The sequence below is a fragment of the Staurois parvus genome, unplaced genomic scaffold (genome assembly GCF_062004578.1).
Source record: "Staurois parvus isolate SC_StPar_1 unplaced genomic scaffold, SC_StPar_1.0 ptg000154l, whole genome shotgun sequence".
Classification (NCBI taxonomy): Eukaryota; Metazoa; Chordata; class Amphibia; order Anura; family Ranidae; genus Staurois; species Staurois parvus.
The window spans coordinates 3331684-3345817 of NW_028317950.1; positions in this window are offsets into that span (position 1 = coordinate 3331684).

The window sequence follows — 14134 nt, forward strand, 5'->3', positions numbered from 1 at the left end:
TGCAAAAAAAAAAAAAATCCAAAAGACTTCACGTTTCCACAGCAATCTAAAGCCTTCTCCACCCCTAGGAAACCTGTCCATCCTCTCAATACCCTGTATGCTTAAAGCACTAAGGTCACCTCCATGAGCACTGTTAAATGATTAGCAACATTGGTAGGATGATTCTTTTGTATGTCATAAACATGATCATGGAGGCGTTCTCGTAGCCTCCTAGTTGTCCTACCAACATACTGCACTTGACAGATTCTACAGGTGGTCAAATACAGTATATTAGATGCTTAGTATTACAGTTGATAAAATTCTTGATCTTCTAAACCTTGCCACTAACCGTGGATCTCACTTCCTCCCTTTTCTTAATCCAAGAGCAACAGGGATAGCCATCTATACCACACCTATAGTTACCCTTAAAACTCAGCCATGTTCTCTGGGTTTTTCTAGAGGAGAAATAGCTAGAGGACAGAGTACTCCCCAAAGCTGGTGCATGTCGGGAAACTATTTTAGTACCGTGGGACAATATTTGTGCAAATATGTCATCACTCAGAAGTATGGGAAGATAACGCTCAATGATCCTTTTATTTCTCCCAAACTCTAGGCTGAAAGCAGCAGAGAAAACTGGAGGTCCCTGCCTGGAGCTACACCTCTCCATTGTTATTAATAAGTTGTTCCTGTCAGTATTGTTGGCTATACCCACAGCACGATCTATCATGGGCACCAGATAACCCCTCTGTAAAAAGAGATCTCGCATGTGTGTCCCCACTCTACTGAAATCTTCATCCTTGTTACAAATCCTGAGCAATCGTAGAACCTGCCCCACAGGAATCTTCTGTGTGTTTGGAATGTCCTGAGTCTGCTCTTGGAATGCCATTTCCTATACAGACTGGTGACAATTACACCCTCACAACCAGGGGTGGACTGACAACTCATGGGGCCCCTGTGTCCTTGCCCAAACTCAAAAAAGCCTATGAAAAAGGTACCAGGGGCATCTCATGGGGCCCCCTACTGACCCTGGGCCCTCGGGCAGTGCCCGAGTTTCCAAATGGTCAGTCTGCCCCTGCTCACAACATGAAATTAATACTATGATCACTCATCTGTCCAGGGAAACCGAGGTCAAGTTCATGGTCAAGATATGACAAAAAAACCTCCAAATCCCCAAACTCACCAGAACAGATAAAGATCAAATCATCTATATAGCGCCTGAAAAATGTAGGGACGGAATGGGTTGTCAGGTCCAAATATCTTCACACTCTCCCAGAAACCCATATTGAGGTTGGCGAGAGAGGACGAAAACCTGCCCCACATCGTTGGAGGTAAAAAAATCACCATCAAAAGAAAAGTAGTTGCGTGATAATACGTATTCAAGAAATTCCAAAATGAATTCACTCTGTATGAGGAAGCATGAGCCACACAAATCTAAAAAAGAAGCCTGCCTGCCTGAGCTAGGGGCAGATTTATTCCAGGAAGTAAAAGCTACATTAATCTGTCCTTACTCACAAATAGGAATGCTAGGTGGGTGTTTTTCAAAGTGATATCTCAACAAAATAAACCGTTGGGACACGGATGGATGAGTTTTTTTAAAACATGGGTTTGTTTTGAATATTAAAAAAGAATTAAATAGCATTTTCAGTTTGTGGTGCATAGATACAGTTTTGTTCCGCTTTATGAAGTGGTCTCTTCTATGTACTAAGCTAAGAATACATAGTTTTTAGAGAGATCGTTTCATTATATTACTAGTGCCTGTATGTTCGGTGTGTGTTTTAGCGTGTATGGTTGCCTAGCAGACTATTTAGCCGACAACTGTAGGTGGTGCTGAGCTATTCTTAGGGCTTGTTCACATGTGTGGTTGAGGGGCGGTGAAACCCCATGGTTGAGCTGCACCTTTACCCAGTGGCGTATTTAGGTTTTGTGATGCCCTGGGCAACACAGAAATCGGACGCCCCTCCTCCCTGGCGGAGAGAGCCTGACACAGACCAACACCAGACTCCCCCAATGGAGAGAGCCTGACACTGACCAACACCAGACCCCCCCACTGAGAGAGCCTGACAGTGACCAACAACACCCCTGCCCCATCCCCAACCGAGAGAGCCCTGGGAAAGGCAGTCGAGCTCTGCATACACCATCAAGCAGCCCCTCTCAGATCCCAGCTGGTCCCCATGTTGCATATGTTCCTTCTTCTGGGGGCAGTGCTGCCCCCCCTAAAAAATGCCACCCTAGGCAAATGCCTTTTTTGCCTTGTGGTAAATACGCCCCTGCCTTTATCACACCTCAACTGCTATTCCCTTTAGCTGCAGAGGAAGTGTCTTTTAAATGTACACAAGCCATGCCCGCATTGTTTTCCTTTGCAGTCACAACAGAAATCATACCCCCTGAGCTACGCTCACTGAACACGACCTATTCAAGTAAATTGGGCTTCTCCGCAACTTACCCGCAACCTCATTCAATGCGTGAAGTTGCGATGCCCTAGTGCAGGGATCAAGGGGTTAAACACACGCGGAAAGGAGGCGATACAACGCCTCCTCACTGCCTGTCAAATGCTCCCTGAAATGTGATCCAAATGTGGATTGCTCTTTAAAGACCAAAGTTAGTGTGAACAAGCCCTTCTGAATGTCTAGTCTGTATGGACAGGTAGAAAGGTGAAGTTGCACAAGGATTCCAACACACAAGATAGTTTGGGGAATCTCCCAAGTGTATAGAAATCACCTAGCTGTTACACTTTCCTTAGAGTGCTACAGATTGTATGCAAGATTTGCGTCTGAGTGTGTGTCCAGCCAGCTAGTTTTGGGTGAGCCTTCCTCTAGTGGTAGCTAGCAGTATTGCAGGCTGTGCTAGCCATATCACAACATTTTGTCACCTTCCCAAAGCAACCTCTCTTTTCTCATTCCTTCTCCAGTAAACAAGGTTGTCGCCCCATTTAGCAAGTTGCCTTGGGCATGATTTTTACACTACCCTTGAAGGGGCCTCCCCATGCACTGCAAGGGTTAAACCCCATAGGCCTAGCCCATCTTGTGAGCAAGCATGAGAGGTTGACTGTGCCTAAGCCACCCCCTAAACATGAAGTCAGATCACAACAGCAAAAAAAAAAAAAAAAAAAAAAAAAAAAGGATTTGGGAAATTTGTAAGGAAGTTATGAATATATACTTAAAATTTTTGTTTTTACCAGAGTTCAGAGGCACAGCAGTTTTACTTAGCTTATCCTTTGCTCCTGTAGGCTTCTTTCTCTTCGTGTGACTAGTCCCCTAAAGCTGTTTCTCTATGCCCCTCCATTGATCGCAGGCTATATGACATCATAACATACAATACAGCATGAGCATTGAGGATGTTGAGGGCCTATTTACAACCTAGAGCATCTGAGGATAGAATAGAGTGCCTATTGCTCTCCCACCCCGCAAGCCAGAGTACTTGGTGTCATTCTAGACTCCAATCAGTCCTTCCAGCCCCAGGTCCAATCGCTGACAAATTCATGTAGACTTCATCTCCGCAACATCTCCAAAATACGTCCGTTCCTAACCCCAGAAATTACTAAGCAACTCATTCACTCCCTTATTATATCACAACTTGACTACTGTAACTCCCTCCTCACCGGTTTACCTCACCACAGGCTATCCCAGCTCCAGTCTATCCTGAATTCTGCGGCCAGACTAATCCACCTTACTAACCGCTTCGTATCCGCCACCCCCCTCTGCCAATCCCTCCACTGGCGTCCGATTGCCCAACACATAAAACTCAAATTACTAACATTGACGTACAAAGCTGTCCATAACACTGCCCCAAACTACATCACCGACCTGATATCCATATACCACCCAAAACGTACTCTCTGCTCCTCATAAGACCTCCTACTCTCTAGTTCCCTGGTCTCCTCCTCCCATGCCCATCTCCAGGACTTCTCCAGGGCTTCCCCCATCCTCTGGAACTCACTACCCTAATCCATCAGACTGTCCCCTACCCTCCTCACCTTTAGGCGCACCCTGAAAACCCATCTCTTAAGGGATGCCTACCCCGCCCTCACCTAATTGTCGATCTCCTCCACTCTTCCTACCACTGTACCACTATCCCCTCCCTCCTAGATTGTAAGCTCCAAGGAGCAGGGCCCTCGAACCCCTCGTGTATTGTACTGTATTGTTACTGTATTGTCTCGTGTACTGTCTCCCATTATAATGTACAGCGCTGAGCAAACTGTTGGCGCTATATAAATCCTGTATAAGAATAATAATAATAATAATATTGCTGGAGAGCAAGGAAAAGGCAAGTAAAATGGCTTTTTATTGGTACCCTAGACAAAAACAAACACTTACCCTTTGCAGTATGGGGGACTCCCCATTGCAAGAGTAGTTTTGAAATTTCCATGGAGTTCAGCTTTAAATATACACCTTGAAACTTCTACCCCTTTACTGTACTTCTTAACAGTGCCATCTGTTTAGTTATTTCAAACATTAACCATCTTGGTTGTAGGCTTAGGTTAGTGCAGCTCACATATCTTAGCCATCTTGTTTCTGACATTAGTGGCTCCAGCAGCCACGGAAATAGTTCTGTGATTCGTACATGAGAGTTAGGATGTTTGCCAAATACACCTTCATGGCACCTATTTGTCATACCATGCGGTACTATAGAGTCGTGTAACCACACAGGAATGTGACAGAGTGAAAGCATTGTAACAGAAGTCTGGTAAAGGAAAGGATGGTGAGTAGGCAGTTTGAAATTCTCCTTAATATAACCCATCTGTTAACATCAGAGGTGGCATCAGGGACTTTTAAAACTGGTTTCAAGTATTTAGAGCTGCCATCCATTGGAGAGATTCACCCCTCTGTCTCAGTGACCACTGACACTGAAGCCAAAGTTTCCAAGTTGGAGTCATTAAACAGGAATTTCAATAACATTGCAGAGATTTCCTCCCATTTTATGTAGTATCTTTAGGAAAGAGTGCAAAAGAAAAACTCCTTAGTGGGACACAGACTGCAACTTGAGAGTGTGGGCAGGTGCAAACTGCACTATAACCTCCAAATTAAAGGTGGCAACATGCCTACAATGAGACAGTACGCAGGAAAACACTCCACTGCATAGGGAAAGTGCAGGTACAGACTAGAGAGAGGTTCCAGACATAGGTTTCCATTGTAGGGAGTCCTCACTACCCTTTCCAAAACAGAATGCCGTGGGTCATCTTATGCCGAAGCTGCCTGGCAGAACTTAGCAGCAGTTCACCTACTACCACCCTTCCTATGGAGCACTCTTCCATCACAGTGAAATTGTAAGTGACAGTTATATCATTTGAGAGTAAAGTCTACCTCCTTACCACGAATCTGCAGCCAAGGAAACGCAGCTTCTCTGGTGTCAAGACCATAATTGACTGTTGTGCTTTATGGTTGATTGTTGAGTTTAATTTCGTCATCATAAAAGAGAAGTGCCAAACCACCCTGGGCTTGTGGTTCTTCCATAGGTCTGGTACACCACTTGCAGGGGCCTTAAGATATCCCTATTCTAAGGCTACATCCACACAAGCCTGTTGTCTAGGAAAGCACACAGCGGTTCGGAGAGCAGTAACCAATGTATTGAAGAACTTGCAAACAGCACAAGAACCCAGCAGGGGAGCTCACCTGACCGGGAACTTACAGTCAATGTAGCGGAGAGTCAGTGGAAGTAGGTCCAAACTAAAGCGCTTACCGAGGGAGGGTGGAATGCGGCCTGGCTGGTCCAAACCAAAAGAGAGCTTGCTGAAGTGCAGGTGTAGGCACTGAGCTTTCCCTTCTCCTCCAGAACATCTCCCTGTCGCTAGTGCTGTCCCTGACAGATGGGTATGCTCTCCCTACACTAGTCACTTCCCAAATGCATGGCATAACCTGGGGGCAAGGTCTTAAATACTATGCGTGACCCAAGATGGCTGCCAGGGTCACCTGGGTGAAGCGTAGCCAACTGGACCAGTGCTCCAGGGAACCATAGAGAAACCAAGTTTCCCTTAAATTTCCCACCAGCTGCAGTACTGCTCTGTAGTAGCGCCACCTACAGTGTAGAAAATAAACATCACCTGCCTACACCCCCCTAAATTAATGCCAAACTTATAGAAGGTGTCAAGTCCAGCTGTGTCCATCTTCAGCTTGGTACCATTTGTGTCTCATTCAGCTTGAACCTAGTACAATTATATCAGGAGTGGTCAGCTTTACATCTTCTATGTTTAATTCATCTGTTTAACAATTTATTAGAACAATATGGAGGAGAACGAAACAAAAGCATGCACATAGCCAGATGGTGGTTCCTCGGTGGTGAAGGCTAGCCGATATCACAGCTGTTCCATATGGGCCAGGTAGCTCTACACAATGTTTCTCTCTTTTAGAAAAGTATAGAATCTCTCTTGACATGTTTATGGTCCTGACTCAATAAGCCTCTAACTAAATAGACTTCTTTAGGTCTTATTGAATCAATCCCTTTGCCATGTCATATCCAGTGAGCTAGCTCTCTGACATTTTTCTCCTGTAGTATTTGCCCTTTTCTTGCGGTAAGAGAGTAAATAGCTTCAGGCATCTGCAAGCCTAAAACAGATTGTTGTCTGTCACAAAATAGATTTCAAAGCCTTCAGTGTTCAGCCTTGGGCAACTCGGTATGAGCACAAAATAACAGCGTTTTATCTCATCCTACTTCACCCATCATCTCCTTCTTTTAGCAAGTTATGTTAATTATAACCCAGATGCTCATATCTTTTCACAGCAATAAATGCAAAAATTATAAAACTTCCCATCATTGTAACTGTCTTGGCAATTCCATGGTTGGTAAAAATGTACTTGTTGCGATAAAAGGATAATGCCCAACCAACAAAAAAAGGGGACCCATAGCCTTCTGAGGGTAGTTAGGAGATGCGTGCGAAAATGTAACAAGGGTTTCTTAGGGCCAGAGTGAAGAAGGACAGAGAGGCCAGAGTGAAGAAGGACAGCTGACAGGTAAGTGTGCCGTGCTGATGGTGCTGCTGCAACCAGGTATGCTGGCTGCAGTAGCACCTAGGCTGGAGCAGGGGTCAGCAAGTTACGGGTCATTGGTGTCAGTGGGAGGAATAGTGCCCCATCATTGGTGTCACTGATACTAATGATGGGGCACTATTCCATCCCCCCACTGACACCAACGATGGGGCACTATTCCTCCCCCCCACTGACACCAACGATGGGGCACTATTCCTCCCCCCCACTGACACCAACGATGGGGCACTATTCCACCCCCCACTGACACCAACGATGGGGCACTATTCCACCCCCCACTGACACCAACAATGGAACACTATTCCTCCCACTGACACTAATGTTGGGACACTATCCCCTTCCCCCACTGACACTAATGACGGGGCACTATTCCCCTCCACGGACACAATGACGTACTATTCCTCCCACTGACACCAAAGATGGGACACTATTCCTCCCACTGACACCAATGATGGGGCACTATTCCCCCCCACTGACACCAATGACGTACTATTCCTCCCACTGACACCAAAGATGGGGCACTATTCTTCCCACTGACACCAATGATGGGGCACTATTCTTCCCACTGACACCAATGATGGGACACTATTCCTCCCACTGACACCAATGATGGGACACTATTCCTCCCACTGACACCAATGTTGGGACACTATCCCCTTCCCCCAATGACACCAATGATGGGGCACTATTCCCCCCCCCCCACACTGACACCAATGATGGGGCACTATTCCTCCCCCCACTGACACCAATAATGGGGCATTATTCCTCCCCCCACTGACACTAATAATGGGGCACTATTCCTCGAACTGACACCAATGATGGGGCACTATTCCTCCCACTGACACCAATGATGGGGCACTATTCCTCCCACTGACTCCAATGATGGGGCACGATTCTTCCCACTGACACCAATGATGGGGCACTATTCCTCCCACTGACACCAATGATGGGGCACGTTTCTTCCCACTGACACCAATGATGGGGCACTATTCCTCCCACTGACACCAATGATGGGACATTATTCCTCCCACTAACACCAATGATGGGGCACGTTTCTTCCCACTGACACCAATGATGGGGCACTATTCCTCCCACTGACACCAATGATGGGGCACGTTTCTTCCCACTGACACCAATGATGGGGCACGTTTCTTCCCACTCACCCCAATGATGGGGCACTATTCCTCCCACTGACACCAATGATGGGGCACTATTTTTCTCCGTAAGACACACTTGGGGGTAAATGTCTGTGCGTCTTATGGAGCGGCCGGCCTAGTATTCCCGCCACCGTTGTATGTCCACAGTCTCTGGTCATCTCCTGTACTGTGTCCGCATTTGTTCATAGTTTTTTCTTTTTTTAAAACTATAGTCCGGCCCTCCAACGGTCTGAGGGACAGTGGACTGGCCCCCTGTTTAAAAAGTTTGAGGACCCCTGGCTTAAGAGGAGAGGATAAGGGAAGGGAGAGGAGAGGAGCGGATAATGGGAGGGAGAAGGAAGGGAGAAGGAAGGGAGAAGGAAGGGAGAAGGAAGGGAGAAGGAAGGGAGAAGGAAGGGAGAAGGAAGGGAGAAGGAAGGGAGAAGATAGGGAGAAGATAGGGAGAAGATAGGGAGAAAGAAGGGGGAAGATAGGGGGAAGGAAGGGAGAAGATAGGGGGAAGGAAGGGAGAAGGAAGGGAGAAGAAAAGGAAAAAGGTAGGGAGAAGGAAAGGAGAGGATAAGGGAGAGGAGAGGAGAGGAGAGGAGAGGAGGGATAGGGGAGCATGGGAAAGGGAAGAGGGAGAAGGAAGAGGGAGAAGGAAGAGGGAGAAGGAAGAGGGAGAAGGAAGAGGGAGAAGGAAGAGGGAGAAGGAAGAGGGAGAAGGAAGAGGGAGAAGGAAGAGGGAGAAGGAACAGGAAGAGGGAGAAGGAACAGGGAGAAGGAACAGGGAGGGAGAGAGGAGCGTGGATGGGAGGAGAGCACAGGACAGAGTAAGGACGAAAAGGGATAGGGGAGCATGGGAGAGGGAACAGGAAGGGAATGGATGATGGGACAGGGTCAGGAGCTTTTCAATATCACTGCAAATCACCTAATGAAAAAAGATGCATGAGCAAAGCCACATGTAGACATAACACAATATTTCTGGATTGGCAGGAAGCAGTTATTTCCAAGAATCTCCACTAAAATATCCTGTGCCAGCTGCAGACAGATAATTGGCCTTCCAGAAAGATGTGTCTATCATTTTCTGGAGTCAAGATTAATTAAGCAAGCGGTTTGTAAACAGGAATATATATATTCATAGTAAACTTATAAAAAGATGGAATTGGATGGCTAGAAAAGTCTGCTGTCCATGAACTTATTTCAGTGAGCATCTATTCGCCACCCATTTGTAGTGTAGTCCTATAAAAGATGTCTGTGAAGCATAATGTAATTATTTGGATCCTTCCTATCTGGTAAGCGCTACCAAAAAGACATCTGAAATACGTTACAGAAGTAAAGTAATTACAATAGACGTCCCAAAAACAATCTAAGGAACCAGCTATATAGTGTGTGTAGGGGAAGGGGGGTTGTTGTGTGCCTACTTTTAACATACTCCATAGGTTGGGATATTGGGGGCTTCAAAAGCAGCTTTTAGAATGTAAAAAGAAGAAAATACTTGCCTTTCTGACTGCTGATATTTAAAGTCCGCCTCCTGCAAGTATATGACACTTGGGGTGTGCTGACTACCTTCTCTCACTCCCAATAAATCTTATATCCCATACATATGGGACTGGGGCCCAAGGGAGGAACCACAGGAGGTATTCATCACCCCGGGAAGTGTCAGTAACCTGCATCAGCCAGAGACCAGCAGTATGGAGGCGTTTTAAAACACAAGCAACAGGAAAGGTAAGAATCTACCATCTTCTTTACAGGCTGGGCTTACTTTAAATTAGCTCCCTTACCAACAGGTCACTTTAGGATACCAACTAAAACACATCAGTGTTTTTGCAGAAAAGGTTTACTAGGGGTGTCAGGAATTCAGTGGTGTCATCTGCTGTTTGGACTGAAAAGAATCAGCAGAAGACTGATTAGGCCATCTGTCCACTCCCTCTACTCTCTCCATCTGCCAGCTTGCTTCTTATCAGCATATTTGCCCCTTCCTTGCTATTCTGAGCTCTGCTGTACAGGTGATTGAAAAAGGCTGATTACCTGTAAAATTTCAGTTAAAATATCTTTATAACTCCCCTATAGGCATTGCATAGAAGCCACTTAGAGGTCCCTTCGTGCATGGTCAGACAGTAGGTGTAACTAAGAATCAAGAGGCCCAGTTCCAAAATTTTAAAGGGAGCCCCCTGGCCAACTCTGTATCAGCCAGCAATGTCAGCTGTGACAAGAAATGTTGTTTATCTTGACATAATATACCTAAATCAAGGAACAGCAGCAGAAGAACGGTCAGCATTGTCGGTACACTACAAGGGAGTAGTGTTTTGGATAAAAGTTATAGCTGTAGCATCAATATTAATAAAATCCACAATGACATTTTATAATATTACAAAATTAGGATCGGCACAGGTGGGTAGATGCCATGTTAGGTGGCCATTTTGACTGTCCTACCATCCCCCGTTATTGGTTGCTAGGATGCAGGTGGCAGCACTGTGCAGCAGTGGCCGCCTGCATCCTAGCCAATCGTAGCAGTGATCAGTAAGTGATGCCACCTCCCTGCATTAAAGCCCACTCAAAGGGTTGCTGGAAGGTGGTGTGAAGGGGGTTAAAAGCATCCCTGATGGGCCCTCTCCTACACCAAGCCCTTTAGCAACTGCCTGGGCTGCTGCAGGGGCAGACTTACCATTTGGAAACTCGGGCACTGCCCGAGGGCCCGGGGTCAATAGGGGGCCCCATGAGATGCCCCTGGTACATTTTTCATAGGCTTTTTTGAGTTTGGGCAAGGACACAGGGGCCCCATGATCCCCTATTGCCCGGGGGCCCCATGAATTGTCAATCCGCCCCTGGGCTGCTCTGGCTATTGTTAAAAATAAGGTTTTTGACAACAGAGCTCCTGGTTCAGATGCCCACCTTGGATGCACCCTTGCTATAGCTATTGTTACGTCACTGCCTGTAGAGATCCCTGAGATCAAGCGCATAGCAGTCCAATATTATTGGGGCCCAGGGGCGGACTGACAACTCATGGGGCCCCCAGGCAATAGGGGATCATGGAGCCCCTGTGTCTTTGTCCAAACTCAAAAAAGCCTATGAAAAATGTACCAGGGGCATCTCATGGGACCCCTACTGACCCCGGGTCCTCGGGCACTGCCCGAGTTTCCAAATGGTCAGTCCGCCCGTTGGGTCCCTTTCACACTGATGTGCTTTCCAGGTATTGCCAATGTTTTACAATGGAAGGTGCCTTTTTGAAAAACTGCATCAAATATGCAGCATGCAGGACTTTTCAGAGCATAGCACATCGGTGTGGAAGGGGCCCTAAAGCAAGCCTATCATGAGAAAACTATGTAGGCTAGTTGTAATACTGATGGCTTTGTCTTCCATACTTTCATTAGTCCTTAATTTTGGAGAAATATAGAGACGAGGAATTCTTAGCCTTTTTTGACACCCATGTACTATGTCTCAGTTCTATGTAGGAGTCACAAATACTTTATAAATTATGGAACATATTGAAGCAAGACAAACCTAGGCAACTAACATTTTCAGAAGGAGACCAGCTGCTCATATGCTGTATGTAAACTGCAGGAACTTCAAAATGGTTAAACAAGCTCATTGGCAATCAACATTTCAGCAAAATATTTTAACAACTAGATACTAACATTTATAGGTAAAGTTCATCCAGGGAATATCCGATTTCCTCTCGGGGGATGAGGAAGGATTTTTTTCCCTTGCAGGAGCAAATTGGATCATGCTTTGCTGTTTTTTTTTGCCTTCCTCTGGATCAACTGTGGGTATAGGATTATAACTTTTTTATTTATTTATTTTTGGTTTAACTGGATGTCTTTTTTCAGCCAGACTAACTATGTAACAAATTTTGTAGCAGTCCTACCTGTTTCTGCTCTGAAGAAATAGCCGTTTGTTTTCACAAAGTGATTCTCAATAGGAGTGACTACTTCGTTATAATCACATGGCACACTCTTCAGGTTTTAATGAGAACAGCTGTAGGATCTGCATCCTTTCAGAGGTATTTAATCCTAAAGCCGGCCATACATGGGTCAATTTTCAACCAATTTTTCGTTCGAAAATTGGACCTAAGAATAATCGGCCGATTTTTCCTCTGTTAAAGGGGCAATGGCACCAGACGATTTTCGCAGTTCCTCCCCATTTCGTTTATCGGGCATGCTGCAAAATTCGTGAGAAACGACAGATTTTTGAGATTATTGGTGGCACCATTGAAATACAGAACGAATGATGTTTTTGATTTTCAATCGAAAAATTGTTCTGAATTCAACCCATGTATGGCCTGCTTTAGGCTAGCCATAAATTAAACAATTTGCTTGTAAAATTTTTCTTTAGATTTACCAAAACCGTATGAGGTAAAATCTGAACACTTTTAACCCCTTGCCCTCCTGAGGATTTCCCCCCCTTCCTGACCAGGCCATTTTTTGTGTTACGGCGCTGCGTTACTTTAACTGACTACTGCGCGGTCAGGTAACATGGCACCCAAATGAAACATACATTTTTTCCCACAAATTGAGCTCTCTTTCGGTGGAATTTGATTGCCTGTGTGTTTTTTTAATTTTTTGCGAACATAAAAAAAAAAGACCGACAATTTTGAGGAAAAAAAATACTTTTTTTTACTTTTTGCTATTAAACATGGCCAGTAAGAAAATTTAAAGAAAAAAAAAAAAAAATCAACTTTAGTCATAAATTTATGCCAAAATGTATTAAATTTATGTAATTTTTCCCCCCACAAATAGAGCTTTCATTCGGTGGTATTTGATCAACTCTGCGTTTATTTTTTGCGCTATAAACAAAAAAAGATTGCCAATTTTGAAAAAAATATATATATTTTTGACTTTTTGCTATATAACATATCCAATAAAAAAAAAAAAAAAAATGCGGCATACATTTAGGCCAAAATGTATTCTGCTACATGTCTTTGCTAAAAAAAAAAAATCCCAAGTGTATAATAATTGGCTTATGTGAAAGTTATAGCGTCTTTTTTTTATACTAGTAATGGCGGCGATCAGCAACTTATAGCGGGACTGTGGGATTGTGGCGGGCAATCTGATACTGGGGGTAACTGCCACTGACATCCCAAGTGACACCAATACAGTGATCAGTGCTAATAAAAAGCACTGACACTGTATTAATGATACTGGGCAGGAAGGGGTTAACATTTGGGGTGATCAAAGGGCTGTGTGTTAGTGAGTGATTTTATTGTGTGCGGTTTTACTAAGCAGATCTGCTGCTTTCCATTTCTGCTGTGCACACACAGATCTCTCCCCTTTCAGCTTTGCAGACCATCGCTGATTCCTGGGCGGGACCCAGTGATTGACAGTCTCAGGAGCCAACAGCAGTGCGGGTAGGGCTGAAATCACATATTTACGTGATTTTGCCCAGCGAAGCCGCCCTGTTGCAGTACATTTGCTATGGGGCAGCAGGTAAGTGGTTAAAGCAAAAAATTGTAATTACATTGTAGGGCTCATACACACAGGTGCAGAAGCCATATAATATAAATTGTGGGTGCATTCTGCTCCCAAGATACACAACTGCTGTGTACAGCCAACTACAGTAATGAATGGCTCTATGCCACTGTAAATGGGTTTACGCCGCTACATGCACATAGCCCTGGATGCAAAGAAATAGGCCAGCGCCCGTGTGCATGAAACCTTAAAGTCTTTCCTAGTACCCCTCCTACCCCCTTTACTTTACAATTGATTAACTCTTGTGACTGAAAACTCACAACTTTACTGACCAGTGAGGTGCAAGAAGGGAACTGAAGCTGCTATATGAATTTAGAACCCCTCTGGTTAAGGGTACCTGTGGAGCACCAGTTCTGAATGATGGGTAGAGGAAAAACACTTTTGTGCACCTATTATTAATATTTTGATTCCAGGGCTATAGCAGATAGTTACATAGCGTTATGGAACCTTTTCTGCCATATTTTGAAGCATATCTCAAAACTATAGAGCGATCACACACAGTACACACTTGCGGTTTTTCTGATTGTATGTTATTTGGCACCATTGTGCGTGTATTTTGGGAACAAAAGTAGAG